General features: G+C 40.0%; 1 protein-coding gene across 1 annotated transcript in view; it reads left to right on the plus strand.

Moving 5' to 3' along the window:
- The window catches only part of LYPD6 (LY6/PLAUR domain containing 6), a 126,940-nt gene that overhangs the window by 13,839 nt on the left and 97,775 nt on the right, over positions 1 to 15,326 (plus strand). The gene's annotated exons all lie outside the window — the stretch shown is intronic.

The raw sequence follows: 15,326 nt of genomic DNA on the forward strand, positions 1-15,326 counted from the left end.
AACCTTTAAAAATTATGAATCATTCACTATGTTGTACACCCTAACATATATTGTACATCAACTATACTTCAATAAAGCAAAGAAACGAGAAGGTATATAGCTGTCTCTTTTGAAACAGGATTGGGGGAAAGCTCCTCTTTTCTCTGTTGCATTCCTCCAATATCTGTAATTCCCTAACAGTTTGTCTAGGACATTACCAATAGCATCACTTGGCAAAGTGGAGTTGATTTATTAAAAGCACTTGTTTATTTTAATAATCAAGCTAATGACCAAAGAACTCAAATGACTTGTTGGGGGCTTGGTATAGAAGTTGATTTTATTTGCTGTAATTTACCCAACAAATGACAGTATTAAGCTTCCCTTTTCCATCTTTTTTTGGGCAGGTGTTTGTGTCATTTGGGGGGCAGCACTTAAGAAATTGTCTCTTATTGGTGGCTTTGAGAATTGTTCACACTTGAGTAGATTATAAACTTAAGTTTAAATAATGTTGAAATCTTTAAAAAATAGTTACATCAACGCTGTTTAAGTTTAACAAGTCCAAATATGTGAATGGCTAAATATTTTATACTTGCCAGTGCAAACATGGTGATAATCAGGCAACTAGTACTTCTTTTCTGGGCCCTACCCAAGATATAAATAGAAAGGGTAAGATAGGGCAACTGTCTTCATGGAACTTGGGATGTCTTCTACCTCTGTCTCTTTAAATATTTGAGAAACAACTCATGCCAATTACAGTTCACAGTGAAAACACAATAGTGAGTGAAATAAGGAAAAGTCTCTGGGGATAAAGCAGTAAATAACTCTCACAAAAATCCCTGTCTGCATAGGTCTTACATTCTAGAGGGTTGGGGCAGAAGATAAGGGCATAAATAAGAAAATATGCAGCATGCCAGATGATGCTAAGTGATATGGAGAAACTGAAGTGGAGGGAGGGAGAAAGTATGTCAGAGGTGAGCTGGCTGCAGTTGGTAACTTTAAGTGTGGGGGCCATAGGGCCCCACTCAGAAGGTGTCACTTGAGCATCTGGACTAGGTAAGGGAGAGAGCCTTAGGGACCTCTGCAGGAAGGGCCTTCGAGGCAGAAATGCAAATGACGTTTGGCATCATGAAGTCACTGGCTCTCAAAATAGCAAGAGACCAATGGTGGGAGTAGAGTAAGCCAGGAAGAGTAGTATAAGGTCAAAGACATAAGAGGGCAGCCCTTCCATCAGGCACAGTCTTAGATGTTTTCCTTCTTCCCTCTCTCCTTTTCTTTCTTTCTTTGGACTGAGAGAGCTGGGCCATTGGAAGAATTTCCACCAAGGAATGACCTGATTAAATGTATGATTAGGAAGGAGGGGACAAGGCTGAGGGAGGCTATTGCAACAATCCAGATGACTTTGGTTTAGATACAACATGGAGTGGAGGTTGCAGCCGAAGTGGTGAAAGGGGGCATCCTTTTTCTGTTTGAAAAGAATGGAGGAGATAGGATTTACTGAAAGGTAGGGTGTGGGGCATGAGTGAGGAAGCCGAGTCAAAGATGGATCCAAGGTTTGGGATCAGAGAACTGAAAGGGTAGGGTTGTCACGTACTGAGATAGGAAGGCTGAGGAGGAGCAGTTTTGCAAGAGGAGCCCATCACCCAGAGACACCTTACATTTGAGATGCTTCTCAGGCTTCCACGTGGAGACAGTGAGTTGGTGGTTGGGGATATGACTGTGAGTTCAGGAGAGAAATCTGGGCTGAAGATGTAATTGGGGGGCTTCACTCTCTCTATAAAAGCCAGGAAACAGGAGCTAACCCCTATGAATGAGGAGATCAGATTGGTCTGTCGGGGCAGAATGAGGATGATTAAGTGACCATTATAAGGTCCTTTATTTTTTTGCTACACCTACTGACAGGAGTGAGGAATATGTGGGCCAGAAAAGATGAAGCAACTTTCATGGAAAGTGTGAAAATGGAACTGGTCTTTGCAAATGGATGATATTTGGAGGGTTAGAAATAATGAAGGGAGGGCATTTGTTAAAAGATAAGAGAATTAAACACTGGCCCCTTAGCGAGAAGGTAGTAAGGGGAAATTTACCAAGTTCAGGGTAGAATTTTCTCACTAGTGGGAGGGGTGAGAATTATAGTCTGTATTCCGTCTATTTCCCAGGGCCACGATATGCACACGATAGAGTCTTGAGTCTCATTAAAATCTTGAGTGTTTCTTGACACTTAAGCAACAGCTTCTTCCCCTTATCCTTGCAGCTGGTGCTGCCTTATATTTTGAGTAACTTGAAACTGACATGTGGGGAATTTTAAGTACATATGTTATCAAAACAGATGTTTCACAGACTTTATAGACTATCGGGAGGTCAGCTCGTCTTTCAAAAAGCAGCTTGGAATGAATTTAGTTCCTCTCATAATTTTATGTTCTCCAAAGTCACTGTGTGGGAAATTTAAAATTTATTAGCAACTTTCTCTTGTTCTTGAATCTTAGATAGCAATTTCAGTAAGTTGGGAAAAAAATTGTATGCTGCGTTACGTAGAGGCAGATATTGAATGACTTTACTTGCCTGGTGATAAATCTAAGGCTTGTCAGTATTTTAATGCTTTCATTGGAACTTTGGAGTCATGTTCTATAAAGGAAAAAAAAAAGACCTCTGCCTTCTTTCTTGATGCAAAATGATAATTAAAACAAAAGTGACCATAAAATAATACAAAGGATGCCAACTTCAGAGCAAATGGTGAGAAAAATTTTGCCTCTTGTTGCCTCTCCTACTTTTTACTAGAATCTAGATGAGGATCAAGTCTCATTTTTATTCTGGGTAAAAGTTTCTCATGAAGTTGGGAAAGCTGAGGACTTTGGCAGAACTCCCTGAGGTAAGAGAAAGTTATACATTTCTTTGTTAATTTTGCTTAAAGAATGCCTTTAAAGCAGCATGGTGTTAGTGGCTTGGCATAACCAGGTGTGACATTTCTGTATCCCCACTTTTTCTCTGGGTTTCAGGGAGGTACAGAGCAGAGCTCCCCTAGGTGTTTGGTGGCTCAGACAGTAAAGAATCTTCTGGCAATGTAGGAGACCCAGGTTCAATCCCTGGGTCAGGAAGATCCCCTGGAGAAGGGAATGGCAACCCACTCCAATATTCTTGCCTGAAGAATTCCATGGACAGAGGAGCCTGGAGAGCTACAGTCCCTGGGGTTGCAGAGAGTCGGACACGACTGACCAACTAACACACACAGGTGTTGGCTGGAGAGTGGTGATCAGTGAGCAGCTCAATGGGCTGAACACTGTCCAGTAGAATGTTCTAGTCTCTCCTGTGGTGACAGAAATATTCTGTGTCTGCACTGGTCAGTATAGAAGCATTGACCACATGTGGCTACTGAGTTACTGACATGTGGCTGATGCAGCTGAGGAACTAAATTTTAAATTTTATTTAATTTTAATCTATTTAAATTTAAGTGGCCACATGTGGCTAGTGTCTGCTAAATTGGTGAGCACAGCCAAGTTGATGGTGGGTCTTGGGCTTCTTGGAGCATGGAGTGGGCAGGTGCCCACCCTGTCCTTGCTGGGGCCTCTCCACCACCCTGATGAGAGGTCCATAAGCAGATCTTTCTTGTCCAGATGCAGTCCTCATGGTAACTTCTAGTGACTGGAATAGGCCAGGACTTCATGACATACCTCCTCCCCATCCTTCATGGAAGTGGGGAGAAGGAATATAGAAAGGCAGAGTGATGCTAGAAGAGATAAATCATTGTTATAGTCTTAAAGACCTTTGGTACTAGAAAGTATGATATTAAGAATAGCCTATTTAAATCATGAAATCTTTTATAACTGATTATGATAGAGAATTATCCTGGGGTAATATTTAGAGGTAATGTTGTGAGATAATCATCTCACTAGTTATTTGAAAGTAGGGGTTCTGTGGGGGACCCACTTTCTTTCCCGGAGGATGGTTGCTTAATTATAAGCAGTGCTCTTAAGGTTTTTTTTTTTTCATTTTTTATTTTAATTTTAATTAATTTTTTATTTTCTTCTGTTTAAGAAATCATTTTAATAATTCTTCCTTTATGAATATTGTACTTTTTTGTGAATAAGATTTACAGAATATATGTATAAAACTTATTTCTTTAAAACATTTTTTTATTGGAGTCTAGTTGATTTACAATATGTTTCTACTTCATAGCAAAGTGAATCAGTTATACATATATTCACTCTTTTTTAAAATCTGTTCCCATATAGGTCACTACAGAATATTGAATAGGGTTCCCTGTGCTATAACAGTAGGTCCTTATTAGTTTTCTATTTTATATATAGTAGTGACCCCATGGGCAGAAGAGCCTGGTGGGCTATAGTCCATGGGGTCACAGAAAGTCGGACACGGCTGAGCGACTAAGCGCAACACAAGTGCAGTGTGTATATGTCAACCCCAGTCCCCCAGTTTATCCCCCACCCCTACACCCCTTGGTAATCATGTTTGTCTTCTACATCGTGATTCTATTTCTGTTTTGTGAATAAGTTCATCTGTATCATTTCTTTTTTTTTACACAGTGGAAGTTTCTTTCTTCTATTATTCTAAAATATTTTTAACATTTTTATTTCATTTATTAATTTTAATCTTTTGCCCATGCCACATAGCATGTAGGATCCTAGTTCCCTAACTAGGGATTGAACCTGTGCCCTCTGCACTGGCAGTATGAAGTCTTAACCACTGAACCACCAGGGAAGTCCAATTTGTACCTGTTTTTTTTTCCTTTTTTAAAATTCCACATCAAGGAATACACACACACACCACTGGTATTTATATGAAAACACATAGCAGACATTCAATAATCAACTCTTTAAAACTTTCATTTTAAAATTAATAGTGTATTACTCTGTGGTGGGGATTACTAAGGAGAGGGATACAGAGCACAGGATATTAACATGACTAAGTTAGGGCCACTGTTGGCCAAGAAGAAGGATTGAGTGTGTGACCAGGACCCCAGTAGGCCCAGTCTCAGAATTCTCAGTTGGATGTTGATGTTATGACGCATGCCCCATTAAAATGATACTCCTGGGTCCTGATGGGTGGTAGACGAGAGGAGAAGGAGAGCTTTTGCCTCTCAACAATCAGTGCTCACTTCAGAAAAATTCCGCATACCAGCAGTCTTCCCACTGCAGTGAGGAGCTGTCCATTTTGAATTTGTGGAGAATGGTTTTTAAAAAGATTTTTTGATTGGTATTTCTGTGGTCATTCTGTCACTTTTACTCATAAAACCAAATGGAGCCTGTGTGCCAGGGACTATGCTTCAATTGCTATCTAAATGAGGAGGAAAAATCTGTGTAGATGGATGAAGAAAACTAACAATAAAACATGCTGTGAGAGAGATCCCAGATGAGTGTCAGGCAGTGAACGCGTGTCCGCTGCACTTGTCCTCAAAGACATAAAGGGCCGTCAGGTGGAAGAGGTACCATACTTCCCCTCTGGGGCTCCAGAAGGCAAAACCGGTGGTTATTTTCTAACTAAATAAATGATTTTGAAGGCCTGTTTGTGCAGAGCCCTCTGGTGAGGGAGAATAATTTAGGAGTGGAAAGCTGAGCAGAAGATGAAGATGTGACTGTGGCTGCCAGCTGTGGGGAAATTCATTTAAGCCGAGAGAAGAGAAAACTTCAGAAAGTAGAAGAGGCCACATGAGCAGATTAGTCCCCTCTGGTGGAGGGGTCCCCAAAGAGACTTCCTGCATCTTGAATGGGGAAGAGGGAATTCATGCTGATAGAGCATGCATGCATGCATGCATCTGTGCTCAGTCATGTCTGACTCTTTGAGACCCCACGGAGCATGGCCCACCTGGCTCCTCTGTCCATGGTATTTTATGGGCAAGAATACTGGAGTGGGTTGCCATTGCCTTCTCCAGGGATCCTCCTGACCCTGGGATTGAACCTGTGTCTCCTGCATTGGCAGGTGGATTCTTTAATCACCGTACCACCTGGCAAAGAGGGGATTCGTGCTGCTGGAGCAGGAGTCAGCGAATTACTGACCTTGAGCCAGATCCTTTCCCTACCTCCTTTTATAAATTTTTATCAGGACCCAGCCATGCCAGTTAAGTGGACAGGGCTGCATTCATGTTGTAACCATGGAGGTGAGTAGTGACAAGACCACGTGACCTACAAAGCCTAGATTATTTACTATCTGCCCCTGTATAAAAAAAGTTTGAGGGTCCTAAAGAGGGTTGGATACAGTGATATGTAAAATCCTTTCTAATTCTCCAAATGTAAGGGATTGAGAGAGAAGGCCATTGGATTGGCAGAGGGATTGACAGAGAAGGCCATTCCATATAACCACTTGGACAGGATCTCAGGAGGAGTAAGTCAGTGTACCTGGGATGTTGCCAACAGACTCATTCCAACATCCATTCATTTGTTCGTTCATTCATTCTTTTTGCCTCCAAAATGCTGTTGGCCAGTGTAGACAGTAAACTGAGCCATTTTCTGCCTGCTCTTGGTAAAGTAAGCACAAATTCTGGCATGAGCTGTTGGCATTTTGATAAGAACTTGCCCGTATGGAAATACTCATTAAGTTCACTGTTTATAATCAAGTTTTATGGAGTTATTTTATTTTGAGTATAATAGTTTCACCTAGACACAACTTAGAATTTATTCACGTGTTTGGTTTAATCGTAGGATGCGAGAAATGGTTGTTCTAAAATGAAAACCTCACTGTATTGGCAGAAAATGCAGCTCCCGGTGTTAAGAATAGGATGTACATTACTATTCATGCCTTTTTAATTGATTAGCCTTTAAGGCTTCTGGAAGCCTTTAAAAGTTGTTTTGTCAACATTAGACCAGCTGCCGTGTAATTATGGTAGCTCTTCTTGCAGTTAAATTCTTTTAATAACGTGTTCAATCTGCCGATGCCAAAGTGCTTTGAACCTGTGATATATACTATAGAGAGCTTTTGTTTTTACTTACAGATGGTTGGTGCCGTTTTCTGGGCAACTCTGTAGAATTTTCACGGAAATTTTAAAGATGAATTACTTAAAATGGGAGGTAAATGAATCTGAACATCAGGTTCTTCCTCCCCCCTATAAAAATTGTTCATATGTGACTTGAATTTTGAACTTGACTCGAAACAACCTAAATATGCTCATTAAAATAAAATCTGCTCCTTGAGACATTTTAAAGGCTCTTTTCAAGCCTGACTCTAAAGCTTGTAAATCAAAACTTTCTGGCACTGGTCAGATGATGGTAAAAGCAGTGGGGCTTGTGATAAAGAGCATTGCTTAATGAGGAACCAGGCACGGTTATTCTGCCCTCCATGCAGGACACGGAAGCTTCACTCAGAAAACCAACTTCAAATTTAGCAATGTGTTTTGCTATTTTTAAAAGGGGTTCTATGCTGAAGTCTGGCATGAGAAGGTATAACTAGGTAGGGACTGGTGTCCGAAAGATGCAAATAGGAGTTTCTGGGCTTCTTTCCTCCTGATCCACTGTCTTCCCTGCCCACTTTGTGCCCCATTTCTACGGAGAGATGACACTGGTGCTTAAGGGAGGTGAGAGGTGCGGGTGGTGATGTGGGTGGCTATCGAGATTGCTCCTGACAGCTCAAGCCTTTTGGGTCACTTCTTCCCTATGACATTTTAAGAGAAAAAGGCAAGGTAGCACCTGGAGGAACAAGAGACTAGATGGGGCCACAGCTGGCTCCCTCTGGCCTCTTTGTCCCTTGTTTGTTAAGGAATGCATCTGTGTTGGTGGAAAACTGTGAAGTGAGTCCCTTATTCACTTGTGCTTATCCTTTCCCTCCACTTTGTGGTGTAGGGGGGTTGGGAGAGAAACTGACACTTTACTGTATGAAAATGCCGATCTGTTTCAAGATTAAGTAGGTGTTCAGGAGTATTAATAATCTGCTGGATCTGGAGAAGAAGTTCTGGACAGTGTTGGCTTTTATAATGGTGGAGTCTGCTGAAAATTATTTCTTCTGTTCATTTACTCAGGAAGTGACAATTTGTTTGCCTTGGGAGCTCTTGAGCCCTGAGAATTGACAGGTTTGGGAGGTTTGAGAACCCATGGACAGTGAGATGTAGGCCATTTGTGTGTTTTGAAGTAGCTGTTGAAACTCTGTTCTGAAGAGAACTAGAGTTTGTTTAATTAAAAGTTGCCTAGATTAATTATATTTCTTCCTGTGGGACAAAGTTCATTCCTGGTAAATGGCTTCATCTTTTCAAAGGTATATTGAATGTTAATACAGGATGTTTTTAATGTTTCAGACTGGTAGAATAGGCTAACCAGATGTGACCCACGAAAACTAGCATGAGTCTTAATGTTCTCTCTCTAAATATCAAAACTTGTTACTATCATTATGTATTTTTTATGATGTCACCTTTTGTGAAGGTACATAGTTTTCACTGATATGACAGGAATTAAATCTGCTTACCAGTGTCAATTCCAATTCCTTGCATGAAACCTTGTCTTCTAATCAATCTTATCACATCAACATTTTATTTGCTTTCACCTACAATGCATATCGCTTTAGCATTTTATGTGCTTTTTCAAAGTCTCACATATAGTTTTAGAAAATTAGAAACTTGGGAAATTTCTCAGAGCTGCAAAATTGTTCCACAGTCGACTCACATCATCTCGAGATTGCATTGAATCAGGGATCGGAGATGTTGGGTTTAACTTCTGGTGCTAAAACTTGATAAGCACAAACCTACATGGATATATATGTGCATATATACATACACGGGTGAGCAGTTCCTAAAGAATCCCACAATCAGCGAGGCAAAGGACTTATGCACACTCGGATGGCTTTAGAATCTTAGTGGTCTTTGCTTCTCAATCTACTCATCCCTCTAAGGCTCCTATTATATTCATAGGTACTCAGGCATTAAATCTTTTTATTATTTTTATCAAATATTTTGATTCTTGTTTACAAGCACTGAATATCTAAGTTTAACTCAAATATTTAATATTAACTAATAAAATAACTCAAATTAATTTAGAAAAATTTATTTTTCAAGGATTATCTTGTGTGTGGAGCAGAATGGATCTTTTTCTTACCCCTACCTTATTCTTTTTGGACTCTATAAGGATTTGCCTCTGCACTCTGGGACACTGTGCTTAATTAAGAGTGCATTTTTATGGTGTTGGACTGTGTCACCTCTCCCTTAAATGAATAAATGGAGGATTAATTAAAGGAAGAATCAGTCAGTAAAACTGCTGGAAGACCAAGGCTATATAACTGGGTCTCACCAGCAAGGATTTGAATGTATCCAATATTCTCTTCCTATCTCTTGGTTTCTCTCACCTTGTTTTCCTTCTTTCTTTCTTTTTTTTTTTTTCATTTATTTGTTTTTGCTTTTAGATTTTTATGTCTTTTAAAAATTTTTTTTTCATTTATTTTTATTAGTTGGAGGCTAATTACTTTACAATATTGTAGTGGGTTTTGTCATACATTGACATGAATCAGCCATGGAGTTACATGTATTCCCCATCCCGATCCCCCCTCCCACCTCCCTCTCTACCCAATCCTCTGGGTCTTCCCAGTGCACCAGGCCCGAGCACTTGTCTCATGCATCCCACCTGGGCTGGTGATCTGTTTCATCATAGATAATATACATGCTGTTCTTTTGAAACATCCCACCCTCACCTTCTCCCACAGAGTTCAAAAGTCTGTTCTGTACTTCTGTGTCTCTTTTTCTGTTTTGCATATAGGGTTATCATTACCATCTTTCTAAATTCCATATATATGTGTTAGTATGCTGTAATGTTCTTTATCTTTCTGGCTTACTTCACTCTGTATAATGGGCTCCAGTTTCATCCATCTCATTAGAACTGGTTCAAATGAATTCTTTTTAATGGCTGAGTAAAGCTGTGGTACATATACACCATGGAATATTACTCAGCCATTAAAAAGAATTCATTTGAATCAGTTCTAATGAGACGGATGAAACTTCATTCTTTCTTACTGCAGCCCAGGTGCAGAGAAGGTGACCTCAGATGCTCCTGAGATGTGTACATCTCATAGATTATGCCACCACATGGGACTGACTCATGCTCTCTCTGTTCCCAGAATCAGTAGTCCTGAAGAAGAGAGCTGATTGGCCGAGCCTAGGACAGATGTCAGCTTGGACAAATCAGCTGTGCCCTGGGTAGAACCACATTGTACTTGTCATTTGTGGCTCCTTTTCTTTCAATTGGTAAAAGGAGACTTAGTGTAGGCTGGGGAAGCTTGAAACACATGAGATGTTTTCCTTCCTCCATTTGTGGGCACATCACCTTTTTCTCACCAACCATGACTACTGGCCTCTTCCAGATGCCTTCTTTTTTCTGTCACATCTGCCTTGCATGCCGTTGCTTTTCATGGTTTAGTTAATGACCGGGAACAAGACATAGTGTGAATAGGAGAGTTCCTGGGTCAGTGATTTAGAGCAGGTCTCTTCTGGTCTTTTCCCTTGAGTCCCAGTGATGCCCCTCTTCCTTTTCAGAATGCCAAGAGAAGTGGCAGTGCAGGAGAAGGCAGATGAAAACGTCAAATGATGAGGCTTGCAATGTGCTTTTGGCCCAGGAGATAATGTCCTTTTCTAAAGCCTAAATATTTTCTCAGGATGAATAGATCAATCACAAGTCCAAAATTTCATGACTACCTTAGGAGATATTTGATTTTTTATGTATGCATAGCATATGTTTATGTTGGAGAAAATGTATTTTGGGTTTTGCTATATTTCCTAAACTCTGGGAGTTGGTGATGGACAGGGAGGCCTAGCGTGCTGCATTTCATGGGGTTGCAAAGAGTCAGACATGACTGAGCAACTGAACTGAACTGAACTATTTCCTAATTTGTTTTCATTATCCAAATTCATTTGCACATACTTTTTAGGCTAAGAAAAATTTCTAAACCCACTTAACATGTGAGTCTTCAATTTAGTGGGATCCTCTGTGTGTTCACTTAAATAAGAGTCATTCTTTTGTTCCCCCAAGTTAATGGTGCTCACTCAGCTCACTTATGTTCTGCTTCTGACAGCCATTCAGCAGTAATGCATCCCCAAAGGAGTTGCAGTTGATTTCTAAATCTTGTGTTTTCAGCTGCTGCCTAGTTATCCTGCCCTGATTGGCATTTAACCATTGAATTAGATTTTTCTCCTACTAAAGGGAGCTTTATGAGCTTTAACTTTGAGTGCCTATATCACAGTCTGATGTTTGCGTTATAACTGACACTGAGTAAGCACTTTTTGCTCAAAATTGCCTTGTCTCCTAAGATTGAGGGAGGGTTTAGATGCAGCTCCCTGACACTCTCTCTCAGGCTTCAGTTGAGTGTGCTTCAGGGTGGCTCTGTAGGTGAACACATTAATAATAGTCTCACCCAGCACATGTTAACATGTTCACTTTATTTCTGCCGTCAATGGTGATCATACTCCCTGAGAACTGCTTCTCTGGGCTTGTTGACTGATACGACCATAAATATATCTCTGAAGGCTAAAGCTGTAGCTGTTTCAGCACAGATGGAACAAAAATAAATGTCCCACTGTGTTAGTATTACAAATTATAATCTAACAGTGGCATGAAATTTAAGGTGGTGATAGTTTAATTCTGGGCTTGCCAGGCGGCACAGTGGTAAAGAATTCACCTGCCAATGCAAGAGATGCAAGAGACACAGATTCGATCCCTGAGTCAGGAAGATCCCCTGGAGAAGGAATATTAGGCAACCCACTCTAGTATTCTTGGCTGGAAAATCCCACAGACAGAAGAGCCTGGCAGGTTATAGTCCATGCAGTCACAAAGCGTTGGACACGACTGAGCACACACACACACACATACATACAGTTTAATTTCTACTCTTTTTTGTTTACATAATGCAAAATGACTGGAATTTTTAAAAAATTAATCAAATAAGTTTTGCTGACCATATTGTGTACATGGTTCATTTTTTGCCCTGAAAGTCATGAAATATTTTATTTTTAAAAAACAGCACTACCTCTGGATATTCTTACTTCTAATTATTGATAATAAATAAATAAAATTGTTCTCTGGGTCTATAAATGAATTTTGAGGAAAGGAAAATATCTTTGCCTTAGTGATACCAAATCATGATGTTTCTTCTTCTGTTATCATGTGCATGCATTCAATCAACAAATATCAATTGGGTACCTGCCTTTTCTACTTCTGAAAACTTAAAATTAGAGAGATATGGATGAATAACAAACTTCCAATGAAGAATTATAGACTTGAGAGAAGGTGCAGTGGGACGCAAAGGAGGGAGTGGTGGAGATCAGGGAAGACTTAATTAGAAGATGACAACTGAAGAGGGCCATCTGCCCTGGGGAGGACAAGAAGGAAGAAAGAAGAATGTGAATCAAGACACAGACATAAAGCAGCACAGTCAACTGAAAGAGGTCATATGTTTGAACAAATTTAGGGTGAAGGGCATGTGTGGCTATAAGTGGAACATGGAAAAAGTAGGATAGAGGCCTCACCAGGGAGTGGTTTTACATATATATTAATATATATAACATATATGTCTTATTTGGGCACATGTGTATACATATATACACATGTATACATGCATATATACACATATGAACATAGTTGTGTGTATCCAATTATGGAATATTGATTTAATTTTGGATATTAATATTTTCAGTCTTTTTGTTACCTATTCCTAAACTTAAGAGGACATGAATTCTCCTGTCATCTTGCCTGGGGAAGTATAAGAATTTTGTGGGGTAGACAAGAAGGGTGAATTTATAATTTGAAAAACCCACAAGATTACTGTGCTAAATCCCTGTGTCCACCCCACTAAGAATTACAGCTAAACTCAATAGAAGCCACTGAATTGTTTTATTTTGCCTTTTAATACCAGTGACCTCATTAGAGTACTATCTCAATTTATTATTCTTTGAATAAAAGACTTTAAAAGTTACTTCCCTCCTCCCTCTCTAGGCTGTCATGATCCCCCATGTAATTTTTGAATATCCAGTAAGAAAACACATTTTTTCCCTGTTGGCACAAACACATTTTAAAGACTAATAGGAAAGGAATATTTTGGGGACAGAATATAAAAATGAAGGTGGAACAGAAAGTAGAAGCTATTACTTAGTTTCCTGTCTTTGATTTTCATGACACAGTACATTTCTAGGATACCTATGGGAGTGTCCAGGCCAAGTGGGAGAAGCAGTGTGGGGAGAGTATGGCAGACACAGTACCTTGCACATAGTAGGCCTGCAGTGGTTGTTAGTGCCCTTGTCCTCCCCTTTCAAGCTCTAGCCATTTTCTTTTCAAAAATCAGAATCCATCAGAGCCTCTTTTAGTGGCTAATATCAAGAGTAACTGGGAGAAGTGTTTGAGAAGAAAATAATGACTCAGGTGTTAGGCCTGTATAAGTTAGAATGGGAAGGAAATTGAACGATTATCTAATACCCCCACCTCTCACTTTGTTGAGAGGGAAACCAAGGTCCTGAGAGTTTGAGCAACTTATCCAAACTCATAGAACTGATAAATATGGGGAAAGGACCAGAGCCCAGGTCCTCTGACTCCAAATATCAGATCTTTTCAGTCTCTCAGACACATCGATATTGTATTTGCATGCTTTCCATTTTCAGTAAACATTAAGAGTTACCCCTCCATAAAGGTTCTAATCAGTGCATCTGAAACACATCCCTCCATTAACTGCCCTCTCTTTTTCTGTTTTTTTTTTTTTTTTCCCTGGATCATTTAGTGGCATCAACATCCACCAGCTGCCTGAGCTAGTCATTTCAGCATCTCTTTTGTTTCCATCTTGTATTCACTTGGTCCTGTTGATTTCACTTTGGAAATGTGTCTGAAATCTACTTTGCTTTCATTTCATGTATTGCTTCCTTGATTGAATCTTTCTTCTTTTCTTCTCAGGACAATTCAAGGAGCTTGTAAGCTAGGTCTGCCTTCTGCAATTCACTCTCCTCACTGCCTGTAGAGTGTTCTTTGTAAAACACACATCTGAGTGATGGGTTCAACAGCTGTCAATGTCTTTTAATTCCATAAAGTTCCTCTCTTTCACTGTGGCCCTCTATGATATGACCTTAGTGTCTCTCTTCAACATTTCCTTCTGTCATTTTCTCCACCTTTTGTCTCCCAGGCTCTAATCACACCAGCCTGTTCAATATTCCTAGCTTTTTCATGTGCTTTCCTGGGATGCCCTTAACCACAAGTTTAAGCACATATTGATGCCTGATTCTATGTGTCACTCTCATGAGGCCCTCTCTTCCTTTCTTGGTTGAGATACATGGATCCATCCTCTGTTAATCCAGAGTACTTTGTTTATACTTCTGCAATAGCCCTGGGTGGTGGTGTTCGATGAGTGCTAGAATTCGTTTTCTTTTTTAAAAATATGCCTTATCAATATTTTTTAAAAAATAAGTTTTATTAAATAGTCTGTGAACTCCTTGAGCTCAGCAATTGTATTGGATTCATTGGCACTTGAGGTAGACTAAGTAGTGATCCCTCCAAAGTGTCCACGTCTTAATCCCTGGAGCCTGTGAGTGTTACCTTCCATGGCAAAAGGGATTCTGTAGATGTGATTAAGGATCCTGAGATGAGTGATTGTCCTGATAGTCCTGGTGGACCCACTGTAATCTCGGGGTCCTTATAAGAAGGAGGCAGAAAGGTTGGGGCAGAGAATGTGGTGTGATGAGCAAGCAGAGGAGAGTGGAGATAATCAATAGAAGCAGAGGTTGGAATGATGTGCTTTGAAGATGGAGGAAGGGGCCACCAGCCAAGGAATGCAGGTGGCTCCTAGAAGCTAAAAAAGGCAAGGATTCTTCCTTAGAGCCTCCAGAAAGAACACAACTCTGCTCACCCTTGATTTTAGCTTAGTGAGACCTGGTTCATACTTTATACCTCCAGAACTAAGAGATAATAAATTTGTGAAAGTGCTTTGAGATGTATCAAGCACACAGGTATGCTGTTGATCATTACATATTTAGTTGTCCGTATATTGTCCACATTCTCATGGACCAGGGTTACATGGCTCATTAGCTATGATATCTGACTCATTTGATGAGTATGTGCTTAACCTACTCGATGAACACATTTGATAAAAATAAAAATACCTGTTTGCCCTCTGAGTTATCATTCTTATATTTTGGATCATTGATACTAAAAACCTTGAGCAATTTAGTCTCTGGCATAGACCTTTTCTTTTTTTTAAATGAATCCTTCTCATCGCGCTCCTGAGGGAATGTTGGTATCGTATAGCCTGCAGGAGGGTAGGGTTGATGAAGGCTTGCATGGTGATTTCAGCGGCTTTTCAGTAGAGTTCTTTGGGATAGTGAAAGTGGAAGTTGCTCAGTCCTGTCCAACTCTTTGCAACCCCATAGACTATACAGTCTGTGGAATTCTCCAGGCCAGAATACT

Source organism: Cervus canadensis, chromosome 15, assembly GCF_019320065.1.
Source record: "Cervus canadensis isolate Bull #8, Minnesota chromosome 15, ASM1932006v1, whole genome shotgun sequence".
NCBI lineage: Eukaryota > Metazoa > Chordata > Mammalia > Artiodactyla > Cervidae > Cervus > Cervus canadensis.